Genomic DNA, 26,307 nt, shown 5'->3' with positions numbered 1-26,307 from the left:
ATTATTGTAGCTTTGTAGTATAGTCTGAAGCCCGGGAGCCTGATTCCTCCAGCTCCGTTTTTCTTTCTCAAGATTACTTTGGCTGTTTGTGGTCTTTTGTGTTTCCATACAATTTATAAAATTTTTTGTTCTAATTCTGTGAAAATTGCCATTGGTAGTTTGATAGGGATTGCATTGAATCTGTAGATTGCTTTGGGTAGTATAGTCATTTTCACAATATTGATTCTTCCAATCCAAGAATGGTATATCTCCCCATCTGTTTGTGTTGTCTTTGATTTCTTTCATTAGTATCTCATAGTTTTCTGCATAGAGGTCTTTTGTCTCCTTAGGTAGGTTTGTTCCTAGGTATTTTATTCTTTTTGTTGCAATGGTAACTCAGATCTTTTTATCTTGGAAGTCCCAATCAGACTGTTTTTGAAATCTGTCTTGTGGTTTTCAAACTGTTTTCTACTGGGCCCTAGGGTAATAGAAGTGTCTTGGGGCTGCCATGGAGGCTGAATGGGCATGGAAGTGCTCAACCAGGGCAGCATTGCTTATAATCTGTGTTACATGTGGAGACTTGACGTGGATCAGCAATGGGGATGAAGGGGGAGACTCGATGTGGTCAGCAGTGGGGATGAAGGGGAAGGGAGAGAGAGGAGCAGAGGATGCCTGCCAAGTTTCTGTTTTGGTGTCTAATTGGTGGTACCCTTCATTGTTTCTTTCCAGAGAAAAGGATAGTGCTTCTTGAATTTCAGTCATTCATGCACCACCTTGGTGATTTTTGCCACATCTGAGGCACCTGTATTATTATTTATCCATCATTTATTTTTTCTGGCTGTGCCGCACAGCTTGCGGGATCTCAGTTCCCTGACCAGGGATTGAAACTGGGCCCTGGCAGGGAAAGCCCAGAATCCTAACCACTAGGCCACCAGGGAACTCCCTATTTATTCATAATTTAACTTAAATTTATTTAACAGGAAATTACAGAAATTACAGGCTTAGTGTACTACTTATATATTTTATTCATCTATTTTCAAGTAACTAGATTAAAAAGTAGAGTACAGATTGTTATTTCACCTACTACCTAAAATTATCTCTTATATCCCCAGTGATATGTATTTCTCACAATGGGAAACATTCACATAGGGAATGTGGGAGGAAAAGCAGCAAACAACTGCTTAATTGATCATTCTTTTAAAGTAAAGGAAAAATGGCTGAAGACAGGAGTTAATGAGTAGGAGAAATTTGCATTAATATAGTCTGTGTTTGATACTCTATATGGACGTCTATATGGAAATTTTTTTTTTTTTTGGCTGCACTTCCTGGCTTGTGGGATCTTAGTTCCCTGACCAGGGATTGAACCTGGGCCCTCGGCAGTGAAAGCACAGAGTCCTAACCACTGCACTGCCAAGGAATTCCCTGGAATGGTTCTTTGGAACCATTTAAAGACCACATCTTTGAAGGTCTGGGAAGAATAAATGGACCAATAGGATGAAAGAGCCCCAGTTGGCCAGAGTAGCAGTAACTTTTATCAACATTTGTGGGTTGCCACCCTAAGATTACCAAGGTTAAGTGAAACCAGCAGTTGTCTTTTGTCATCCCTTTTATATATAGAGGAATGCTTTCTTGAGAATTTTCTCATTCATTTTTATTTTAAGAATTTTTTTTTTTTTGGCCACACTGCACCACACGTGGGATGTCAGTTCCCCAACCAGGGATTGAACCCATGCCCACTGCGGTGGAAGCATGGAGTCCTAACCACTGGACCGCCAGGGAAGTCCCTAAGGATATTTATTTTGGATAGATGTTGATGCCCTCCTCCTTCCCCCCTTTACAGGCAGACTTCCTTCCATTGCAAACTTAAAGCTGTAGGGAAGTTTCAGAAAAGTTGTTTATAGTGTTATAGTGTAATTGATCTTTTTTGCAGGACTAATAATATCAGCTATTCTCAAAGTGAGGTCTGGGACTCTCTGAGAACTTTTCAGGGAGTCTGCCAGGTCAAAATTATTTCCATAATAATATTAAGATGTTTTTTGCCTTCTTTACTCTCACTCGTTCATGAGTGTACCGTGGAATTTTCCAGAAGCTATGTGAAGTGTGATGATGTCATCACTCTAAAGGCTAATGGAATGTGTGCTTCTGTACACTTGTGTTTTAAAATTTTCTCATTTTAAGTTCTAATTTGGTCACTATGGGTAGACATAACCCTCATAAACAAAAACTCTTTAGGGTTTTTCATAATTTTTAAGAGTAGGAGTCCTGAGATTAAAAAAGTTTGAGAACTGCTGAATTAGGTATTTAGAATCAAAGTGGCAAATATGGTTGTCTTATCAATAAAAAGTTTTAAATTCATTAAGTATGCTAGCATTGTACAAACACCACCACGATGATTACAAAAGTAATACCTGTTTGGGGACTTCCCTGGTGGTCTACTGGTTGGGGCTCTGAGCTTCCACTGCAGGGGGCCTGGGTTCCATCCCTGGTCGGGGAACTAGGATCCCTGCATGCCACGCATTGTGGACAAAAAAAAGGGGAAAAAAAGTAATACATGTTTGTAAACCCCTCATACAACACAGAGGTATAGAGTATGAAGTGACAGTCTTCATATAATCCTCCTCAATTTTAATAGATTCTTTTTATGTATACGTAAGTTCTTAATCTAATTGAGATTGTAATATATATATTTTTGTAGTCTGCTTCTTTGTCTTTGCTTAGAAGTTTGTAATGGACTTCTTTCCATGTTCATTTTGGATATTATGTACATATACACACATATATACGGAGAGAGGGAATACAAGAATGAGAAAATGATTATACTTTTTAATAGTTTCATAATATTCCATTATATGGATGGATCATAATTTTTTATCCATTCCATCATGATTAGCTGTTTTCAATTTTTGTTATTAATGATGCTGCAGTGAACATTCTTTTACCTCTGAGTCTCATCTGTAAAATGGGAATAAGGATAGTATATATCACATAGGATTGTTGTGAGGATAAATAGGATAAGACTTGTAAAGTTCTTGGAGCAGTGTCTGACACATAGTAGGCACTCAATAAATGATAGTTATTATTGTGCAAACCTCTGTGTACTCTTTTCTAATTATGACCTTAGGATAAATTCATATAAGTGTAATTGCTGGGTCAAAGGATATGGACTTTAAAAAAAAACCTTTTCGTTGTAAAATACAGATACAGAAAACCATACAGAACAAATATGAAGTGTAATGAATTGTTATAAGGGGAACACCTTTGTAAACCCCAGCCAGATCAAGAAATAGAATTTGGCCAGCCACCCCAGAAGGTATCCATGTGTCCCTACCCAGTTACAACACTCTTCCTTCCCCTAAAATAACCACTATCCTAACTTTTACCCTAATCACTTCCTTGAGTTTCTTTTACGGTTTTGTCACCCAAGTCTACATCCCTAGACGCTATAGTTTAGACTTGATCATTTTATGTATCTCTTTTCAATGTTTTCTGTGAGCATTTTCAAATGCACAAACAGTTGAATGAATTATATAGTGGACACTCATAAACCCAGCACCTAGATTCTATAATTAGCATTTTCTGTGTTTGATTTATCACCTTTCTATCCATTTGTCCATTCCTTTATTATTCATCCAAACAATGGTGCATTTTCCTCTGTCCCTGATTCCTTCAAATTGGTAGATAGATCCAGCGGCTTGATTAGATTCAGGTTTGATCTCTTTGGCAAGATAAAGTAGTGATGTGTTCTTTCATCAGGAGGCACATGATATCACTAGAATGTGGCACATTTGTTACAATTGATGAATCTTCATTGATACACCATTATCACCCAACATCCATAGTTTACATTACGGTTCACTCTTGGTATTGTACATTTTATGGGTTTGGAAAAATGTATAATGACATGTATTCATTGTTATAATATCATACAGAGTAGTTTCACTGCCCTAAAAATCTTCTGTACTCTGCCTATTCATCCCCCTCCACCTGATGTCTTTTGTTTCTCTCTTTTACTATGATAAGTGGATCCATTAATTCCTTAGAGGTTGCTGAGGCTGAAGAAACAGGAGCTGCGGAGTGAGCATTCATCAACCAGGAAACAAAACCCTTTTCTCTTGCAGTGTCTATCCAGCGCCCTCTACTGACAAAGCTTCATTCAGTGTCAGGTTGCGAAGGAGAACTATTTAAAATATTGAAAGGGCCCAATAACTTTCACAGAGGTCAAAGAGCATGAATTTGGGGATGAGAGGCAATAAATCAATAACTGGCACACCTTACAAGCATGTACTGATCAATACTCTGATGAAAGAGACCGCTTGCCTATCTCCAGAAATCTCTGTGCGGCTCTCCTCTCTCTGGTAATCTGCCCCACAAAATCTAGCCCCCTAGGCCTCTCTGGACTTTGAACTTTGTCTTCTCAACTGGGAGAGATTGCAGGGCTCTGCTTGGGTACCCTTTCCCTGCACCACAACCTGGAAATCCTCTCTGGGAAGGAAGCGTGAGGCTTCCATTTCTCTGGGTGATCACTCTTTTAATGTTCTTTGTTGTCCAAGGTCTGAAAACTGTTGTTTCATATATTTTACCCATTTGAAAAAGTTGTTTAAGGTGAAAGAGTAAATCTAGTCTCGTGTTATTCAATCATGTCTGGAGGAGGAAGTCCAGCTGTCTTGCTTTCTTTTTGCATACGTTTGCTTCGTGTAACTTTGCCTATCCTTTCATTTTTAACTTTTCAGAATCTCTTTTAGATGTGTCTCTTTTACACAACATGTTGTTGAGTTTTGCTTTGTGGTATCTTCTGAAAAATCTTTTCCTCTTAATAGGTGAGTCAAGCCCATTTACATGTATTGATATGACATTTGCTTTCAGTTCTGTTTTATTACATTTTCTTTACTATTTTGATATTTCACATTTTATTGATTCTAAGACTTATGTTTCCCCATATTTTAACATTTTTGAAATCAAGATGTGTCTTCCAGTTGATGGCATGTTAAAGGTTAATTGACAGTGTTTCTTTTTAGCAGCACATAAAATAATGATTTAAAATTTTTTTTAAAATTAATTAATTAATTTATTTTTGACTACATTGGGTCTTCTTTGCTGTGTGCGGGCTTTCTCTAGTTGTGGTGAGCAGGGGCTACTCTTCGTTGCAGTGCGTGGGCTTCTCATTGTGGTGGCTTCTCTTGTTGCAGAGCATGGGCTCTAGGTGTGCGGGCTTCAGTAGTTGTGGCACGTGGGCTCAGTAGTTGTGGCTTGCGGGCTCTAGAGTGCAGGCTCAGTAGTTGTGGCACACGGGCTTAGTTGCTCCGTGGCATGTGGGATTTTCCCGGGCCAGGGCTGGAACCTGTGTCCCCTGCACTGGCAGGCAGATTCCTAACCACTGCGCCACCAGGGAAGTCCCTGTTTTGCTTTGTTTTTAATCCTGTTTGTAATTCCTTAAGTTTCCTGGATTGGTGCCTTTTATCAGTTCTGTAATTCTCAGCCATGGTGAGATATTTTCTTTCCTTTTCAGACTCCAATTAAAGCTATGTTAAATGTTATTTTCTCCTCCGTGTCTCTCTTTTGCTTTTTTAAAAAATAAATTTATTTTATTTATAAAATAAATTTATTTAATAAATAAAAATTTTAAATAAATTTATTTTATTTATTTATTTTTGGCTGTGTTGAGTTTTCCTTGCTGTGCATGGGCTTTCTCTAGTTGCGTTGAGTGGGGGCTGCTCTTCTTGTGGTGTGTGGGCTTCTCACTGCGGTGGCTTCTCTTGTTGTGGAGCACAGGCTCTAGGCCCGCGGGCTTCAGTAGTTCTGGCTCGTGGGCTCTAGAGCGCAGCCTCAGTAGTTGTGGCACACAGGCTTAGTTGCTCTGTGGCATGTGGGGTCTTCCTGGACCGAGGCTCGAACCCGTGTCCCCTGCATTAGCAGGCAGATTCCTAACCACTGTGCCACCAGGAAAGCCCCTCCTCCATGTCTGTTAACTTCCTTTCTGTATTTTCCACTTTTTTCCTGTGCTGTGTTCTTCTGGTCTATCTTCTAGTCTATAAATTCTCTTTTCACTTGTTACTTTTCTTAAGAGAAGAGAATTTCAGTAATCATCTTTTCATTTCTACAAGTTTTGTTCTTCAGATCTGCTAGGTCATTATTTTGTACTTGTCTATTGCATGCACATGCTTTCACACTTGTATTTGATGTCTTTAAAATATATTAAATTTGGTTAATTTTAAATCTGCTTGTGATCATTTCTGGATCTGAACTCTTTACAAGTTTGTTTCTGCTGATTCTTGCTCATAATTCCTTTTTTCCTTGTATGCTTCGTTTTTTGACTACATACTTACTGTTCTCGAAGATTATTTGTGGAGTTTCTTTGAGTCCTAGGGTCAAAGTACTTTCCTCCAGAGAGGATTTTCCTTTACTTCCACAAGGAGTCTTTGGGAAATACCTGTCTGGGACCACCTTAAAGCAAATTCATAACTTGAACTTTCTGGGGCCGCCTTGATGACGTGAATCCAGCCTGCAAATCTATATCAGGGCTGGTCTGTGGCCACAACATTTTAAGGACAGTTTTATTTCTCTCCCCCCGCCTCTGCCTTGTTCTGTTTAGCTTCAAGGCCATCTTCCCAATAGTCCATTGGGACTATAGGAGCAGGTTCACTTCTGGCTCACCTTTACCCTGAGGATGTTACTTTTGGAGGGGGTGAGTGGTCTCAGCGTAATGTGCAGAGGGTCTTATATTAGCCTTTTCACCTGGGAGGGCCTTCCCTGAGTTCCCGCCTCCTCATCCCATGAAGCTACCCAAGCCCAAGTTCAAGTTTGCCCAGCTCAGCAGGTGACCTCAGGGCAATAGCAGCATCTGTGCTCCCTTACCCAGCTGACCTCTCTGGCTTCCTACTTTCCCTTAGAATTTGGCATGGTAGTTCCTTACTTTCTTGTCACCTCATGTTGCTTTTTTTCTTTTTTAAATTTTAAAGACTTTACCTTTTTAGAGCAGGTTTAGGTTCACAGCAAAATTGAGAGGAAGGTACAGACATTTCCCATCTACCCCCTGCCCTACTCACGCTTAGTCTCCCCCATTCTCAGCATCCTCCACCAAAATTGGACATTTGTTACAACTGATGAACCTACATTGGCCCATCACATCATAATCATCCAAAGTCCATACTTTACATTAGGGTTAACTCTTGGTGTTGTACATTCCATGCTCATGTTTCTTTTAAGGAGATATTTGTTATATTTATCATTTGTAGTTTTTAGCAGGAGATTTGGCCCAAATAAGATTGGAATTGGAAATCTAGTTAAAGTTTTAAAGCATAATTTTAATATCTAGTAGGAAGGAAACTAACATTTAATGACTTCCTTACCCTGTGCCAGGTGCTGTGTATAATTTCTCACTTAATCCTCAACAATTTTATGAATTAAGTGATGATAGCCCCATTTTACAGCTAAGAAAACTAAGGCCCAGAAAGACTCACATACAAAAGATGGTATGTGGCAAAATCTGAATTCTATCCCAATGTTTCTTGATCCAAATTTTGATCTCTTTGTACCATACCAAACTGCCTCATATTTTTTGAGCATCTACTGGATATTAGCTCTGAGAATATATTTGAGAAGTGCCTGGCACATGGAGGATGTTCACAAATATTTGTTGAATGAACGAATGAGCCAGACAAAGTTCATAGCCTTGTGATCTACTGGGGACCACAATTTACTAGGGGATGTTAACATGTAAATACACTGAGTACAATTTGATGTGGTAAGTGGCAGAGATATGAGCTGAGTGCTATGAGAGCACAGAATAAAGAATTCTCTTTAGTAATTTTTCAGATTATAAGTAGAGGCTATGGCAGCAAATGAGTCTGGAGAGACAAGCGGGATTCAGATCCTGAAGGGCCTTGTTACCACTTTATCTGTCAGATTGAGTATGCATGACGGTGGTTGAAATGCTTTTCATGGGCAGATTTAAGCCTCACAGCACTCTGTTATGATTTCTACAGTATAGGTTCGGAAACCAAGACACTGAGGGGTTAAGCAACTCGGCCAAGGTCACACAGGCTACCACATGCCATTCCTGAGCTTTCAACCTAGCCAGTTTGACTGTGGAGTCTTTAACCCCTATGCTGTGCTGCTTCTATTAGTACATATCACGCACATACCTCTGTACCAGTACATGCTCTACTAGCTGCATTTTATTTCTCTGTATGTTTATACCATCTTTCATTTAACTGTACTGATAGACATTTTTGGTTGTTTCTAGGTTTTTGCAATTATGGACAGTATTGTGGTGAGCAGTACTTACTTTCCATCCCAAGCTGATTCTGATACACCGCCTCAGGATCACTTGTACCATCTTCTTTATCATCACTGTACTAAATGATCTCTAAATTTTCTTCAGGGCTATCACTCTCAATTCTGAGATTTGCAGAGTCATAATTCTTAATCTAGGAGTCCTGCATGTTGTAGATTACTCAACATGGTAATTGACAAGGCTCATTTGTACTCATTCTCTGAAGATTGAAGGCCTGGGTGACATAATAGCTAATATTTAGGCTTTCTATGCCAAGCACTGCACTAAGTACTTTACATACATTATTCTGTTTAATCCTCTCAACAATCTTATGGACAATCCTATTATTGTCCCCAATTGTAAAAAGGGGAAACCGAGACTCAAAGAGGTTAAATGACTTGTCTGTGGTCATATAGCTAGTAAATGGCTGTCTGATTGCAAAGTTCATATTGTTAACCCTTGTCTTAGTTTGCTAGGACTGCTGTAACAAAGTACCACAAAATGGGTGTCTTAAAACAACAAATATTTATTGTCTCAGAGTTTTGGAGACTAGAAGTCCGAGATGAAGGTGTCAGCAGCAGTGCTTGTTCCTTCTGAGGGCTCTGAGGGAGAATCTGTTCCATGCCTCTCTCCTAGGTTCTAGTGATGGCCAGCAGTCCTTGGCTTGTGGCTGCATCCCTCCAGTCTCCTCCTCTGTCTTTACATGGCCTTCTGCCTGTGTGTTTCTCTCTCTACATGGCCTTTTCCTCTTTTTATGAAGACTCTGGTTATATCGGATTAGAGCCCACCCGAATGGCCTCATTCATCTTAACTTGATTTTGTCTTACAGAGACCCTATTTCCAAATAAGGTCACATTCACAGGTACAGTGGGTTAGGACTTAAGCCTGTCTTTTACGGGGGGACACAGTCCAACCCATCACAACTCTTATACAAAAACTGCCCCCCAAATCCTTATGGAAAAGTAGTCCCTCACTCTCCCTTAACCACTGGTTCTCAAAGTGTGTTCCAGGACCAGGAGCATCAGCACCACCTGGGAGCTTGTTAGACATACAGAATCTCAGGCTTCACCCTAGGCCCAGTGAGTCAGAATCTGCATTTTAACAAGATCCCTGGGCAATTTGTATAAACTTTCAAGTTTAAGAATTGACTAAGATAATTATCTTCAGATATAGTTGTGGCTACTAGGGAGTGAACTAATGAATACTTGGCTGGTAGAGAGAGTTTCACTCTGTTTTTATCTGTTTGATGCTTCTGATTATAAATGTAGATATATCCTCATTATACAAAATTTGGTAAGTACAGAAAAATCTAAAGAAGTAGAGGAAAAATTATTGCCTATAATCTCACTACCCAGAGGCTCCACAGTTAACATTCTGAAACACATCTTCCTTCTCTTTTTTCTTGCTTCATTACTTTTACCATAAATAAAGCCCAAACTCTTTTTGCGGTACGCGGGCCTCTCACTGTTGTGGCCTCTCCGTTGCGGAACACAGGCTCCGGACACACAGGCTCAGCGGCCATGGCTCACGGGCCCAGCCGCTCTGCGGCACGTGGGATCCTCCCGGACCGGGGCACGAACCCCGTCCCCTGCATCGGCAGGTGGAATCTCAACCACTGCGCCACCAGGGAAGCCCAAGCCCAAACTCTTGATAGGCTTAAACTTTAAGTACTGATAACACTTTATTAGTTTATTTGTATTACTTCATAGTTTTGTGTGGTTAAAAATCCAGCGATGCACGCATTTGTGAATTTTACATTTGCAATATTATTCCTTTGTAACAATTATTTAAAACTGTAGAATTAACTAACATCTTAATTTTAGGCCAGATGCTCAGGGCTGCAGTTTTATCTTATAAAAACACATTTACACTTCAGTATGCTTAATTTATAGCTTGATTTTTTAGAAGTAATATATCCCATTTTCATTCCGTGATTAGATTTTATATTTTTTAGTTTGTAGGAAAAGTTCAAACTTCTTTCAAATTTCTTTATCTTTCTGCAGTCTGAATTCAACAAAAGTAATATTTTCTACCTCTTCAACCATGTCGATATTACCATTACATATCACGGGGAAAGTGAAACAAATTGGGGTATTGTAAGATTGGTTACTTCTAGACTTGATCCCAAAAGGTAATTATAGAATCTCTTTCTAATTAGTTCCATTAATTTAAAAATTAATTCAAAATGTAGAAAATCTCACCAGAATTTTTATTTTTAGGATACATGTGTGATATAACCTTAGACATAAAGTTTGAAAAATCAAATAGGCAGGGACTTTCCTAGTGGTGCAGTGGTTAAGAATCCACCTACCAATGCAGGGGACATGGGTTCCATCCCTGGTCCGGGAAGATCCCATATGCTGCGGAGCAACTAAGCCCGTGCGCCACAACTACTGAGCCTGTGCTCTAGAGCCCACGAGCCACAACTACTGAGCCCACGTGCCACAACTACTGAAGCCTGCACGCTCTAGGGCCCACGTGCCACAACTACTGAGCCTGCATGCTGCAACTACTGAAGCCCGTGCACCTAGAGCCTGTGCTCCACAACGAGTGAAACCACCGCAGTGAGAAGCCCATGCTCCGCAACAAGAGTAGCCTCCCCTCGCCACAACTAAAGAAAGCCCACACGCAGCAATGAAGACCCAACGCAGCCAAAAATTAAAAAAAGAAAAATCAAATAGGCAATTTTATTCCATTTAACCTATAGTAAGCATCTGAATAACATGTAATGTGAGGAAGAACTGACAGATCTGGAAGAGAATTGACTTATTGAGGGTATCCTAACTCTCTTCTTTAGTTGCTGCCATATGACAAAGAGATTAGATTAAGATTTGTTTCTTCAGAGGACAATTCTAGTACCAGTGGAGTCTATTAGGCAGGTATCAGCTGGGTATAAGGAAGAATCTGCTAGCAATTAGAGCTCTCTAACATTTGAATAAGCAACCTCAAGAATTAGTGAGTAGTTAATCCCTACACATTTGTAGGAAGAGCCTAGATGACCCAGCTCTTTGAGATTTCATAATTAGGCACCCAGCATAGTGTCTGGTCCCTAGTAAGTGAGTGCTTAATGAATTGTAAAGGGCAATTCTGTATTGGGTAAGAGACTGGACAGGTGACCTTTAATGTTCCAACTTTAAGATTCTTTGAAACTGTAGGATAAGAATAGTACTCTTCAATGAAAATAGATAGATGGGGAATATATCATACAGTGTATCAAATCATGATCCATATGGGCAAAATATTATAAAACCTGAAATATTAGGATGGGAGTGATCCTTTGAAACTTACGTGAAGTATATTAAAGGAGGTAAGTGTGGTATGGTTTTCTGAACACAGAACAAGGAATTTGGAAATTTGTTTTTTTGTCTCATCTCTGCTGGTTCCATTTTGGAAGTCAACCCTAAGTTCATCGAGATGAATCAGACTTCATTGTTTTTAAGCCTACTGGCCTATTTTACTTTAGCCAAGGTTGTTCCATCTGTCACAGCTGATGGCCAAAGGGAAAGAATAGTTAGAGAATGTACTGTGCCAAGCTTTTGACCATGGGTAGGTTAACTTCATCTCTCATAGGTTTAAATTTCCTCATCTGCAATAGGAGAGGGCTGAATTAGGAATCTTTAATATAGATACTGATGCATCAAACCCAATTTTATTTTATTTTTTTAAATATTTTTAATTTTTATTTGTTTATTATGAGTGATATTTAGCATCATTTTACATGTTTATAAACTATCTGTATCTGTTCCCAATTTTTATTGATGTGTATGTTTTTGGGCAAAGGCGTCCGTACATTTCATTAGATAAACAGACCCCAAAAGATGAAGAACACTGGTACTTTCCAACTCTGATTTATCTTAGTAAAAAGATATTCTTTTTAAATTAGTGGCTACATTAAAAATTTTTGAAGATTTATTTTATAAGGTGTTGCAGACAGGAAATAAAAGAAGGATTAAAAGGATCAGGACATATTTATGAATAATGGGGTAAATAGAGCTACTAAGAGAGGCCAGGGGATACTAACCGTTGTCAAGAGCAACCGCCCATGCTTCTTTGTGTCTGTCACTTCCGATATCTGGGAACATAATTTTAGGTTGATGGACTGTGAGGTCTAACTCAGGATGGCTACTCATGTTGAAAGTCATTTGGGTAGAAAGGTAGTAAACATACAAAGTATGATACAGGAAGCTAATCTCATCAGCTATATGAAAATCACATTTAATGCTTATAATCACATCTCATATTCTCTGGCTCGGATAGAGTAAAAAAGCCAAGAAAATCACTTTCTAGAGCTGCATTTATTCTACACTGCCCATAGTAATAGCTTATGTATGCATGCAATAAAACTTTGATCTAATCACAGTAAAGCTCATTTATTTGGGCCCCCTGAGAATGACTGTGTTAAAATTCATCTTTTTCAGAATTAGGCAATAGACGTGGTCATAGACGTGAGTTAGGTCATAGACGTGAGTTAGGTCATAGATGTGAGTTAGGCCTAATGGTTTTCTGGGTCTAGAGTCTTGTGTTTTCTTTCAGGTTCTGTACTTTGTTAATTTCCCTGATGGTTGCTGTAACTGATCATCTCTTTTTCCTTAAAACACCTGCTGCATTTGGCTTTTGGGTTACCACTTTTGTGGTTTTCTCCTGTTTTACTGGTTGCTCATCTGTCTTTTCATTTCTCCAACCTATTTTTTTTTTTCATTTTTGGCCTCACCACGCAGTTTGTGGGATTTTAGTTCCCCGACCAGGGACTGAACCTGGGCCCTTGGCAGTGAGGGCATGGAGTCCTAACCGCTGGACAACCAGGGAATTCCCTCATTTCTCCAACCGCTTAATGTTGGAGGGCCCCAGGACTCAGTCTTTGAGCTTTGCCTCTTCTTTTTTTTTTTTTTTTTTTTCTTTTTGCGGTATGCGGGCCTCTCACTGTTGTGGCCTCTCCCGTTGCGGAGCACAGGCTCCGGACGCGCAGGCCCAGCGGCCATGGCTCACGGGCCCAGCCGCTCCGCGGCATATGGGATCCTCCCAGACCGGGGCACGAACCCGTATCCCCTGCATCGTCAGGCGGACTCTCAACCACTGCGCCACCAGGGAGGCCCCCTCTTCTTATTTATACTCACACCTTGGCGATCTTACCCTGTCTCATCGCATCAGATACCTCAATGACGCTTAGGTCTCTAGACTTGTATATCTGGCTGTTTACTTGACCCGTCCACTTGGATGTCTAGTAGGCATTTCCAACTTAACATGTTCCCAAAAGAACTTCTAATCTTCCCTCCAAATCTGCTTCTCCTGTTGTCTTCTGCATCTCAGTGAATGGCAACTACATCCTTCTAGTTGCTCGGACATCACCCTTGATTCCTCTTTATCATTCTTCACTTATACCCTATATCTAGTCCAACCCTTTGGCAGATCATGGGCTCTAATTTTTTTTTTTTTTTGGCTGCATTGCACGGCTTGCAGGATCTTAGTTCACTGACCAGGGATCAAACCCGGGTCCACAGCAGTGAAAGCCCTGTGTCTTAACCACTGGACAGCCAGTGAATTCCCCATGTGGCTCTATTTTTAAAATATTTTCAGAATCCACCACTTCCCATCACCTCCACCACAATCAGCTGGTCCAAGACAGGGTTATATCTCACATGGATTGTTGCAAAAATCTAGTTGGTCTCCTTGTCTTCTCACAGTCTGTTCTCAGTACAGCATTCAGAGCATTCCTTTTTAAATTTCAGCTCGTGTGAATCCTCTGCTCAGAGCCTTCCAGTGACTTCCCGTCTTAGAGTAAAAGTCAAAGTTCTGAAAATGGCCTGTAAGGCCTTATACAACTGATATATAAGGCCAGTGGTTTAAAATAGGGCTTCTACCTTGATTAGAGACCTTAACACAATTTTTGCTGCATAATCTCTCATATGAAATGCAGATCTTTCCTGTACTGGGTTCAGGACCCATACTTGAACAGTGAACCTTGATACGCATTATCATGCAGTAATTTAATTTTTCTCTTTAATGTTAAGTTTTGATCTGTAGCATTAACAATTATTATTTCTCTAATTCGTAGCTGTTTTAAATTGTATTTTGGCTTTAAGTAGAATGCATTCATCCTACAAACATGTATAATATAAGCGCACCTTATGTACCAGACAGTAGGGTTACAGGAATGAATAAAAAGAGGCACACACCAATAACCTTCACAATCGTGAGCGACTGGTTTTATTGTGCATATACACGTACAGATAACAATCCCATAAGGATTACATATTATTCTTTAGACAGAAGCCAAGGGGTAAACTGTATGTTGAGTAAATAATTCAAAATGGAAGCATCATGGTTTCTCCTTTTGATTTTCTATCACCCTTTATTCCTCTTTTACTATTCGAGTGACAGAAGTGTCTCTATTTCTGACCAGGCATTTGCTAGATTCACCAGTCCTGTCTAGTTTCAAACTTCTCTAGTTTTTGTTTTCCATCTTCTGGTTTTAGTAATCATTCTCTTTTTCAAACACAAAAGGTTCACATAGATTATATACTCAGTACCTTTCATCATTAAGCATGGCATTTTACACACAGCAGGCCCTCAAATCTCTGGGTGCTTATAAATATGATTTCTGCATCATCTATTTGATTTTCTAACTCTATAGCTAAGGTTACAAGATAGTTTTCTGTTTTAGTATATAGAAGGGGGGATGCAATAAAAGATGAGAAATAAAGCCATTTGCTAATAGAAGGATTTAAAAAAATCTATCCACAGGCAAAGAGAAGGTTCTTAAGTATTGTGTTTTGGGCAGTATAGTGAGTCTTATTTGTGTGTTAGGGACATTTAGAAACAAAAATCTTTTAAATCGTAAAGAGTTTTAAATGCAGAATATAGTGAAAGGCCTATTTTTTTTTCAGCCTTCTATTGTTAACATGCCTGAAGAGCCATGAATCAGAAATTTACGATATCAGTTTGGTATAAAAATTCATTTCCCTTCCTTTTTTCCCTCTCTTTTATTAGCTATAAACATTCAGATGAAAACCACCTAACTTGTAATGGACCCCCTATGGAAATTCCTGGAGAATATACAGATAAGTTGAATGTAACCTACACTTATTCTGTGAAATTTGAAGTAAGTATTCCATGCCATCATCTTATTTTTTTCCCAAATCAAGTATATAAATATCATATATTTCATTAATATTAAAGCCTTAATTTCCATCAATTTAAAGTTGTGTAACACAGCTTAGGAGCCCAAGAAAGTAGGTAAGTTCTTTATGTTAAAACTATTCAAAAGACAATAATTACAGGAATTTCTGTATTCTATCTACTACATTTCAGGTACCTTGCCCAGTACTTTACTTTCTCATACTTCATACTGAGGTTTGAATGAGGTACATGGGTAACCAGAGGGGTGCAGTGAGACCTTCAAGGAAGAATATCTTGTGGAAGAGACACAATCTATTGTAGTGAAAAGGGCTGACATATTGGACATTTGGACTGACCTACAGTTCAAATTGGGGCTTGGCCACTTACTAGCTGCATGAGCATAGGCAAGTCATGTGATCTCTGAGGCTCGATTTCTTCTCATGTCATTTCATCCTCATTTTCAGAATATATAAAGCCCTTAGCATGACACAGAGTAGGTCCTCAACATATAACATTCATTATTATTTGTACATCTGGAATTTTTCCTTTTATAAATAGCTATTTTTATAAAGATGGTATGTATTTTTGGTAAATAGATAGATAGGTAGGTAGACAGATTGACTGTTAACATTCTGGTGAATAACGTATCAGCTCTTTGAAGCGTTTTCCAAAGAGTTTTCTGTAAACTAGTTCTTTCATATTTTATTTATTTTAGCTTGGTATTTTAAAAGGTGTTATGTGAAAAAAGGATCTATGATGAGGTTACTTTGGATAATGCTAGGTTAAACAACGTTAAAACAATGGCTTTATGAGTATTCAGTATGTTAAAAAGCATTGTTGGGCTTCCCTGGTGGCGCAGTGGTTGAGAGTCCGCCTGCCGATGCAGGGGACACGGGTTCGTGCCCCGATCCGGGAAGATCCCACATGCCGTGGAGCAGCTGGGCCCATGAGCCGTGGCCGCTGAGCCTGCGCATCCAGAGCCTGTGCTCTGCAACGAGAGAGGCCACGGCAGTGAGAGGCCCGCGTACTGCAAAAAAAAAAAAAAAAAAAAAAAAGCATTGTGAATTTTCAAAAGATGATTATAATATGCAGCATTTCATAGACCATGGCAAGAACTCATGGGGATATAATTTGCTGTAGAATATATAAGGAAAACACTGCGTGTGGTGCTAAAAATTGTACATCTTTGTACAAATGGGATATTACATGTGCTATTTTCACTTAATGTGTATGTCATGGACATCTTTCCAGTTCAATAAATACAGAGTCACAGCCTTCTTTTAATTGACTACATAGTATATTTAACATACAGGCTGTAATTGACTTATTTAGTGCCATATTGATAAAAACAATCCAAATGTCTAATTTTTAATTATTATAAACAATGCTTTAATGAGCATCCTTACTTTTTTATTTGTCTGATTATCTCCTAGACTTAAATTCCTAGAAGTAGGATTATTTAGGTAACAGGGTGTGCAATTTTGATAATACCTTACCAAATTCTTTTGCAGAAAAGTTGCTAGGCCTGAAGATCTGCTGTTTCCTCACACACTCAGCAATACTAGGTTTTTGTCAGTTTTAAAAATCTTGCTTCAGAATTTTAATTCTGTGAGTATAACAAAGGGAGGTAGATTCATACTAGGCAAACGCCTAAGGATCCAATATATAAACCAGAACACCAATTTTGTAATTTATGTGAAGGAATATAAATGTCTAGTGGACCACACCATTCATGTCAGCTGGTTAGCCCATCTGCCTATAATAAAGATATATGAGAAAGCAAATATAAATAGAATAGAATAAATTGAAAGTTTCTTGGTGAGCATAGGACCCCAGAGCAAAAGTAAGAGAGTATTAAAAGATGATATTCAGGTGCACTAGTGCTATGCTTGCCCATGGACCAGATATCTGGTTCATATTCATGGGTCAGGTACTCTTAGCCTTGGACAGTATTAAAGGTGCTTCTCCAAAAGATGAACTTTGGGGCTTTCCTTTCATAGGGAAAACTTTTTATGACTATGTAGATATATGTATTTCTCTTTATAGTTTTTAAAGATTATGCATCATATTTTTGATTCAGCTTTCATTATACTTGATTTTATATAAGGCTTATTTCTTATGGCTTTAGATTTGCTTTCCTGAGACAAAACCCTAATCACCTTATTTGGGATTAGGTCTCAAATCTCTTTGAACACTTACAGATTGTGCTTGGTTTGTGTCATTTCTATAGATGGCCTGACAGCCATTATAACACGATTCTTCCTAATCTCATTCTGAAAGCAATTCCAGTTTGGGGATGCCTTGCTTTTGTCCCTATGTATCACCTATAAAATGTTATCTCCATTTTATAAATGAGGATCCTGAAGCCCAGTGAGCTGAAGTAATTTTCTCTGGATCGTAGCTAGCAGGAGGTGGAAGTGATATTCAAACTCAGGTCTGTTTGGCCCCAAACTCATAGTTTATCCACTATTCCATTCTGGCTTTCTATATTAAAGGTCTATTATATTTTCTGCCTACAGAGTTACTGTAAAGAAAATGAGAAACGTTTATGTTAGAAATGTGTGTGTGTGTACTTTGAATCATCCAGCTAGAGGTCAGGATTACTTGATCCTACATCCTGCAGTTTACCCAAAGTACAATTGGTGAAAACAGGCAATTTACTAGTCCAATAAGTATAGTCCAGTCTTCTAATCTCTGGATGAAACACAGAAGTGTAATCTGGGGAAAGGAATGAAATACACCCTGAAGAAATTAAAATAACCTTTCCCCAGTGACTGAGAATAGTATTCCAAGTCTAAGCTATTATCAGAAGTTGATTGAAGAGCTGAAACCCTTATACATTTTTATCACTTATCAGTTGGCTATTAAAATTTTAAGTATAGGATGGTAGCTAGATTTATGGTGGTGATCATTTTGAAATGTATAGAAATATTGAATCACTGTGTTGTGTAACAAGAACTAACATAGAGTTGTAGGTCAATTATACTTCAAAAACAAACAAATAAACAAGCTCATAGAAAAAGAGATCAGATTTGTGGTGACCAGAGGCAGGGGATGGGGGGAGGGGGGAATCACATGACAGTGGTCAAAAGGTACTAGGGATGTAATGTACATCATGATAACTATAATTAACACTGTACGTTATATATGAAAGTTGTTGGGAGTAGACCCTAAGAGTTCTGATCACAAGGAAAACATATATATATTTTTCTTTAATTTTGTATCTACAGTATATGAGATGATGGATGTTCACTAAACCTATTGTGGTCATCATTTCATGACGTATGTAAGTCAAATCCTTATGCTGTACACCTTAAACTTATACAGTGATGTATGTCAATTATATCTCAATTAAACTGGAAGAAAAAAATAACAAAATAAAAAAATTTAAGTGTAGGAATGCTTACGTTTACAGTAAAAGCCAAGGGAAAGCACATCTAAATTGAAGTTTAGATTCATGCCAGGAGCCTGCATGATATGGTTTTAGTGGTCTGCCTGCGTGTCAGGAAGTAACTGTGGCAGTCAAAAGAGCTGAAGTGCAAGTTCAGATGCAGCTACACCAAATGGGGGTTTTGGGGAATTGCCTTATTTGAGGTTAGGTCTCAACTCCTTGTTCTTTAAGTTTCCTTAATCCTGGGAGGTATTCCAGAAGAGGAATTTTTCCTTTCCCATTGAAACTCATTTAGGGTGCTTAGAAGGCTCCTGGCTTCCAGACGTGGTACGGTGGAAAGAACTAGACACACCCAAAGTTTGAATCCTGGTTTTGACATTTACTAGCTGTGTGAACTTTGGTAGGTTACACTGAGCCTATATTTCCTGATCTGTAAAATGGGGCTAAAATAGTTACCTCATGTGACTGCTGTCAGAGATAAGTGAGCTAACATATAAAATATTTAGCTAGCCCGTAGTAGACACACAGTGTTTCCTATCCCTTCTCTCAGATACAGGAGCACCTGATTTACTAATGTTTCATACAAGAGTAGCTCAGGTATGCAGAGTGCACTTACACAGTGAGAACGCACCAAGCCACAATATTCTTTTTTTTCCTCTTTAGTTAATTTCTTTTAACCACAATATTCTTTACCTGAACACCAGAAAGTTGCTGTTATAGTTGTGGGGAGGGCTCCAGGAAGAGTGGTGATGGATATCTCTGATGGTGCTGTTTCTTTATTTTCTGTCTTGGGTTTGGGTTGATTTTTTTTTTTTTAACCCAGTGATAATCGTACATGTCAACATTTCTCAAAGTGCGTTCCCAAGAATACTAGTCAAATAAGTTTGGAAAATGCTACTTTCTACCGTCTCCTTTCTTAGCTTCACAAAGCACATTAATGTTTAAAAGTCTCCTAATAAAGAAACCTTCGACTGAGTCTAACTCAGCATTTTATAATCGTCTTTGACTATGGAGTACCATTCTGGAGTACCATTTATATCCCACTGCAGATTCCACTTTGTGTACCCTAGGTGTACATAGTTGTTGTGTCTTATAGTAGCTTACAAAATCCTATTGAACTAGAAATTTTTATTTTTTTAAATTAGAAAAAATTTTATTGAAGTATAGTTGATTTACAATATCGTGTAAGTTTCAGGTGTACAGCACAGTGATTCAGTTATACATATATATGTATATATATTCTTTTTTAGATTCTTTTCCCTTATAGATTACTACATGATGGTGAGTATAGTTCCCTGTGCTATATAGTAGGTCCTTGTCAGTTATCTATTAAAAAGAAAAAAAAAAAGAACCTCCAGAAGGAACCATCCCTTGCCAACTCCTGGATTTTGGACTTCTAGCTTATAGAACTGTGAGAGAATAAACTTCTGTTGTATTAAGTAAAAAAAAAAAATTATGGTAGTTATTCATGTTCATTGTAGAAAATATAGCAAAATCACAAAATGTGAATAAAAGTCATTTAGAATACCACCACATGCTGAGAACTACCATGAAAATTTTTGTGTATGTAATTAAGAGTGATAATTCGAAATCAGACAGCTGGGTGTGGGTTTTTTTCCTCTAGTTGCGGCAAGCGGGGGCTACCCTTCTTTGCAGTGTGCGGGCTTCTCACTGCAGTGGCTTGTCTTGTTGCAGAGCACAGGCTCTAGGCGCGCAGGCTTCAGTAGTTGTGGCACGTGGGCTCAGTCGTTGTGGCTTGCGGGCTCTAGAGTGCAGGCTCAGTAGTAGTGGTGCACGGGCTTAGTTGCTCCACCGCATGTGGGATCTTCCCCGAGCAGAGCTCGAACCCATATCCCCTGCACTGGCAAGCGGATTCTTAACCACTGTGCCACCAGGGAAGCCCATATATAGTGTTTGTATAGCATTTTTTGATAAAGAAATATCTTACATTCTTCTTTCTTGAACTAAGTCTTTGAAATCTGGTGTGTGTTTTATATTTAGAGCTCATCTCACTTAGGACTGACCACGTTTCAAGTGCTGAATAGCCATGTGTGACTAGCTGCTGCCATCTTGGCAAAGATCTAGACCTCCACATTTTCAGGGACTGTCCCCTTTGGTCTGTGTTTCTACTTGTTTTTCACCTTTTGTTGCTTCTCACTCTCAATACAGAAAATCCCACCAGGTCCTGTGACATGGATTGATCCCAGGCACTTGGCTGGGTGAACTGCAGTCTCTCACCCTCCTGCACACTGCAGAAGCCTTCCACAAAGACAGTATCGGGCTAGGGGAAGGGTAGGTGTGATCCTGACACAGGGATGGGGCGGGGCGGGGGGGCCTGGCTGAGGAAGCTGAACACGTCAAACGACTTACAGATGTCAGTGCCATACAGCAGCTATGGCGCCTGAGCCACCTGGGTTGTGATCTCCATCCTCCTGCGCCACCTCTCCCACCTTAGTGCAGCCACCTGCAAACTGCTGTTAGGACGCAGAGCTTGTGGTCATCGGCCGAGTTGTTGGCCTGAGCCCCTGGTCAGGCAGCTACTGGCCACAGAAAGGTTCAGAGGCAAATATAGCAATTTTTAGTTTTAAAAGTTTTGTCTTTTTGCTTTTTAATTGAACATCTTATGCACTTTATGTTTTCAGAAAATAATACATGTTCCCAAGTGGGTACAAAGTTTGGTGTTTATATAACAATTTTGTTCAGAAGTTATTGAAGGATGGGACCATAAAGATTAACATTTGAGTGAAGACCTTTTATTCATCCATTTATATAACAAATATTTATTGAGGGCCTATTATGTGCCTAGCATGGGAATTTTTATAAAGTACCTAGTTTAACTTTTTAATTCATAATAGTCCTCTGAAGGCAGGTACTATTTTAAATCTCCATTTTATAGACTATAGAACTGAGACTCATAGAGATAAAGTTACTTGCCCAAGGTCACAAATGTAAAGGATTATAAGTCTAGATTAGCTTGACTACAGAATCAAGGCTTCTAACACAGTCTCTTTAATACATCGTGTGAGTTTAGAATGGGAAGGAGTTATGGTGGGTGAATTGACCAAGAAGACTTTATAAGAGAGAGGCCTTTAGCTAGTCCTTGAAGGATGCTGAAGATAATTTGGATAGAAGGGGTAGAAGTGTGCAAGGCATTCTGGGAAAGCCTATAAACTGAGATAAAAGACCTGGCATTTAGGAATCTGGAGAGGAGCTAGAGAAAGGGCTTTTCAGGTAAGAGTGTACATGGTATATGTGGGGAACAGTGAATAGACTTGTCTGATTGAAACAAAACTTTTTTCATTTGTTTATTCATTCAGCAACAGGCAGTAAATGCACTCCACATGCCAGGTGTTAAGCCCTGGGGTATATAAAGGCCAAAAAGATTCAGTCTAGTACCCCAGACTTTAATTGTTTATATAGTATTGGTAGAAAGGTTAGAAAGATAGGTTTGGGCCAGATTTTGAATGGCTAAGGTATTTCTATTCACCATATTTTACTTTAGAAACTTACTGTTTTTATACCACCAACCAAAGGTTTTTTGGTTTCACTCTAATCACATTAATTTTAGCTATGTATCTACATATGTGAGTTATATAAGCTTTAGTTGTGGGCTAGCTTGGGACCCTAGCCACATATATAGTTGTTTTTTTTTTTGCAAGATGCATTCCTGATTTTCAGGCACCATAGTCCAATAATTGAATTGAGAATCAGAGAATTTTGGTGCTGGTTTGCTTCAAACTCATACTGTGACCTTGAGCAAGTTCATTTTCCCTTCTGGACTTCAGTTTCTGCATAGTAAAGTAAGGGAATGGAGCTGGATCAGTAGTTCTCAACCTATCAGATCGACGTCCTCTTTTAATAACAAATGTTTTATCATTCTCCCATTACTATTGTAAAATTATATTAATAGATACTAGATAATTAAACCTGTCTTACACATAGTTTCAATAGGCATCAATATAGCACCCTAACTATAATATAAAGGAGAAATAAAGATAAATTAGCTTTTAATAAAATAATGTATGTTTCAGTATATATTTCAGTCATTGTCAGATGCATGCACCTATGTGTATAATCATTGTAAACATGACATCTGCGAATGCATATGGCTATGAGAATATTGTACATTGATGGCTCAAATACCACATCTTTCTAAAGGATGCCATGATTTTCTCAAATGTTGATCAATTTTGGTGAAGTTTCAAGCCAAACATAGTACCATTTTCCCTCAATTTACATGGTAGTCACATTGCTGGGGGAAAAATCAATGTATATTAAAACTGTGTAAAAATACTTTATCTGTAAAATGAAGTTAGAATCTAGGTGCAGATAATCATAAGCAGTTTTTCACTCACATGAATGTTGGATGGGGCTTTTGGAAGTTCTTCTCAATTCTTTGTGTGGGTCTCCTGGTGCCAAGCAGGACGTCTGGCCTTCTATTCAATACTATGCTGCTAAATACCAGTAGCATCCCCACACCTTTTCATTATGCCCCCTAGAGGGTGCTGCTTCCCCTGTCGAAAACAGCTAGACTAAAAGAAGCTGTAGTTACCTGCCAGCTTGATTCTTTGATTCCCTGCCTGTATTTTTACCGAGTGAAACCCATCATGTGCTGTGTCCTGAATCAAGAATTCTCGTCTATATTTCTACATTTGCTTCTTGTGACTTCATTATAAATAGCATTAAAGACCTGCTTACCTTGTGTGCATTTATGACAATTGCTATGTCTTATAAAAGATTTGAAACTCTGGGATGTAAAGATGCAGAATAATTCATTAATTTTAAATGGATTTTAAAAATGGTTTCCACCATTTAGTTATCTTTTTGCATTTGTCATTTTGTCTCAAATGTACCTTAGGATTTTAAAACGATTTATTTTCTTATGGAGGAGTAGTATGTGTTGTGGACTGTTATTTCCAGCAGATGGCAATGTTTGGTGCAAAGACTACTTGATTTAACAACTGCAGATTTTCTAGGCTCTCTTTGTATTTAAAAGCCAAACTTCATAGTGCATATTTGAAAGTTTCTCTCCTTTTTCTTACATTGTATTTTTTCTTCCAGTTTTATTGAGATATAATAGATACACAGCACTGTATGAGTTTAAGGTGTACAGCATAATGATTTGACTTATGTCACGAAATGATGACCACAATAAATTTAGTGAACATTCATCATCTCATATAGATACAAAATTAAAGAAATAGAAAAACAATGTTTTTTCCTTGTGATGAGAACTCTTGGGATTTACTTTCTTTAACAGCTTTCATATATAACATACAGTAGTGTCAATTCTATTTATCATGTTGTGCATTACATCCCTAGTACCTATTTATCTTATAACTGCAAGTTTATACCTTTTGACTGCTTTCACATAATTCTCCCTCTCCCCATTCTCTGCCTCTGGTAACCACAAATCTGATCTCTTTTTCTATGGGTTTATTTGTTTGTTTTTGAAGTATAATTGATCTACAACACTATGTTAGTTCCTGTTACACAACATAGTAATCCAATATTTCTATCCATTTTAAAATGATCACCATGATAAGTCTAGTTACCATCTGTCACCATACAAAGGTATTACATAATCATTGACTATGTTACTCACCCTGTACATTTCATACTCTTGATTCATTTATTTTGCAACTGGAAGTTTGTGCCTCTTAATTTCCCTCACTTATTTCACTCCTTTTTCTTTATTTTATTTTTTGGCTGCATTGGGTCTTTGTTGCTGCATGCAGGCTTTCACTAGTTGTGGCGAGCGGGGGCTACTCTTTATTGTGGTGCTCGGGCTTCTCATTGCGGTGGCTTCTCTTGTTGCGGAGCACGGGCTCTAGGTGCATCGGCTTCAGTAGTTGTGGCACGTGGGCTCAGTAGTTGCGGTACATGGGCTCAGCTGCTCCACAGCATGTGGGATCTTCCCGGACCAGGGCTCGAACCCATGTCCCCTGCATTGGCAGGTGGATTATTATTTTTTTAGTTTTTAAATTTTAATTAAACATATATTTTTAAAATTTATTTATTTTATTTTTTATTTTTTGGCTGTGTTGGGTCTTTGTTGCTCCGCGTGGGCTTTCTCTAGTTGGCGGTGAGTGGGAGCTACTCTTCGTTGTGGTGCACAGGCTTCTCATTGCGGTGGCTTCTCTTGTTGTGGAGCACAGGCTCTAGGCGCACGAGCTTCATTAGTTGTGGCACATGGGCTCAGTAGTTGTGGCTTTTGGGCTCTAGAACGCAGGCTCTGTAGTTGTGGTACACGGGCTTAGTTGCTTCGCAGCATGTGGGATCTTCCTGGACCAGGGCTTGAACCCGTGTCCCCTGAATTGGCAGGCGGATTCTTAACCACTGTGCCACCAGGGAAGCCCCTTCACTCCTTTTTAAAAGACTTGATATGAGTTTACTTGCTTAAGGTGATGGACAGTCTGGTGAAGAGATGCATGCAATTCAAATTTTGAAAAATTAAGTCACATTTTAGTATACGAACAATATTTTAATAAAATGGCTAAGATGAATCCTTTCATACAATGAATATTTATCCCTGGATTTGTCAGTTCTATAAATTCAGATTTTCTTATAGGTTTTAAAAAATAGTTTATTTCAAAACAATTTCATACTACAGAAAAATTGCTAGAATAATACAAAGAACTCCCGTAGTTCTGTTAACCAGACATCCCAATTGTTAACATTTTACTTCATTTGCTCCATTGTTCACTCTTCTTTGTGTGTGTCCATTATCATTAGTCTTTCTGTGAATCTTTTGAGAGCTAGATGATGTCTCATTACCCCTATACCCTCCAGAGTATCTTTCCGTAAAACAAGGTCACCCTCCTATATAACTAGCATACAACCGTGCAAACCAGGAATCAGTATTGGCATTACATTACCATCTGATTCACATTCATCCATTCAGATTTCACCAGCTGGCCAACAATGTCACTTTTCTCCTTTCTGGTTCACTATCCTATCCAGGATTACATGTTATGTTTAGTTTCTGATCTCCTCCAATCTGGGCCAGTTCTTTAGTCTTTCCTTGTGTTTCATATTCTTGAAATTTAAAAAAAAATATTTATTATTTATTTATTTATTTTTGGCTGTGTTGGATCTTCATTGCTGTGTGTGGCCTTTCTCTAGTTGTGGCGAGAGGAGGCTACTCATCGTTGCGGTGTGCGGGCTTCTCATTGTGGTGGCTTCTCTTGTTGCGGAGCACGGGCTCTAGGCACACAGGCTTCAGTAGTTGTGGCACGCAGGCTCAGTAGTTGTGGTTCGAGGGCTCTAGAGCACAGGCTTCAGTAGTTGTGGCACGTGGGCTCAGTAGTTGTGGCTCACAGGCTCTAGAGTGTAAGCTCAGTAGTTGCGGTGCATGGGCTTAGTTGCTCCGCGGCATGTGGGATCTTCCCGGACCAGGGCTCGAACTCGTGTCCCCTGCCTTGGCAGGCAGATTCTTAACCACTGTGCCACCAGGGAAGTCCCTCTTGAAAATTTTGAAGAGTGCAGACCTTACAATCTGTAGGATGACCATCAACCTGGGTCTGTCTGATGGTTCTTCGTGACCAGG

At 38.9% G+C, this 26,307-nt stretch overlaps 1 pseudogene across 1 annotated transcript in view; it reads left to right on the top strand.

The window, feature by feature from the left end:
* Positions 1–26,307, top strand: part of LOC308609283 (transmembrane 9 superfamily member 2-like) — a 92,139-nt pseudogene that overhangs the window by 16,089 nt on the left and 49,743 nt on the right. The window contains exons 6-7 of the transcript in view: positions 10,255–10,382; positions 15,239–15,350. The product of the transcript in view is annotated as a transmembrane 9 superfamily member 2-like (transcript). The remainder of the gene's footprint in view (positions 1–10,254; positions 10,383–15,238; positions 15,351–26,307) is intronic.

Source organism: Mesoplodon bidens (assembly GCF_964165515.1).
Source record: "Mesoplodon bidens genome assembly, chromosome: X".
Classification (NCBI taxonomy): Eukaryota; Metazoa; Chordata; class Mammalia; order Artiodactyla; family Ziphiidae; genus Mesoplodon; species Mesoplodon bidens.
The sequence above is the reverse complement of the archived record's forward strand: the minus strand, read 5'-3'. Positions and strand labels throughout refer to the sequence as shown.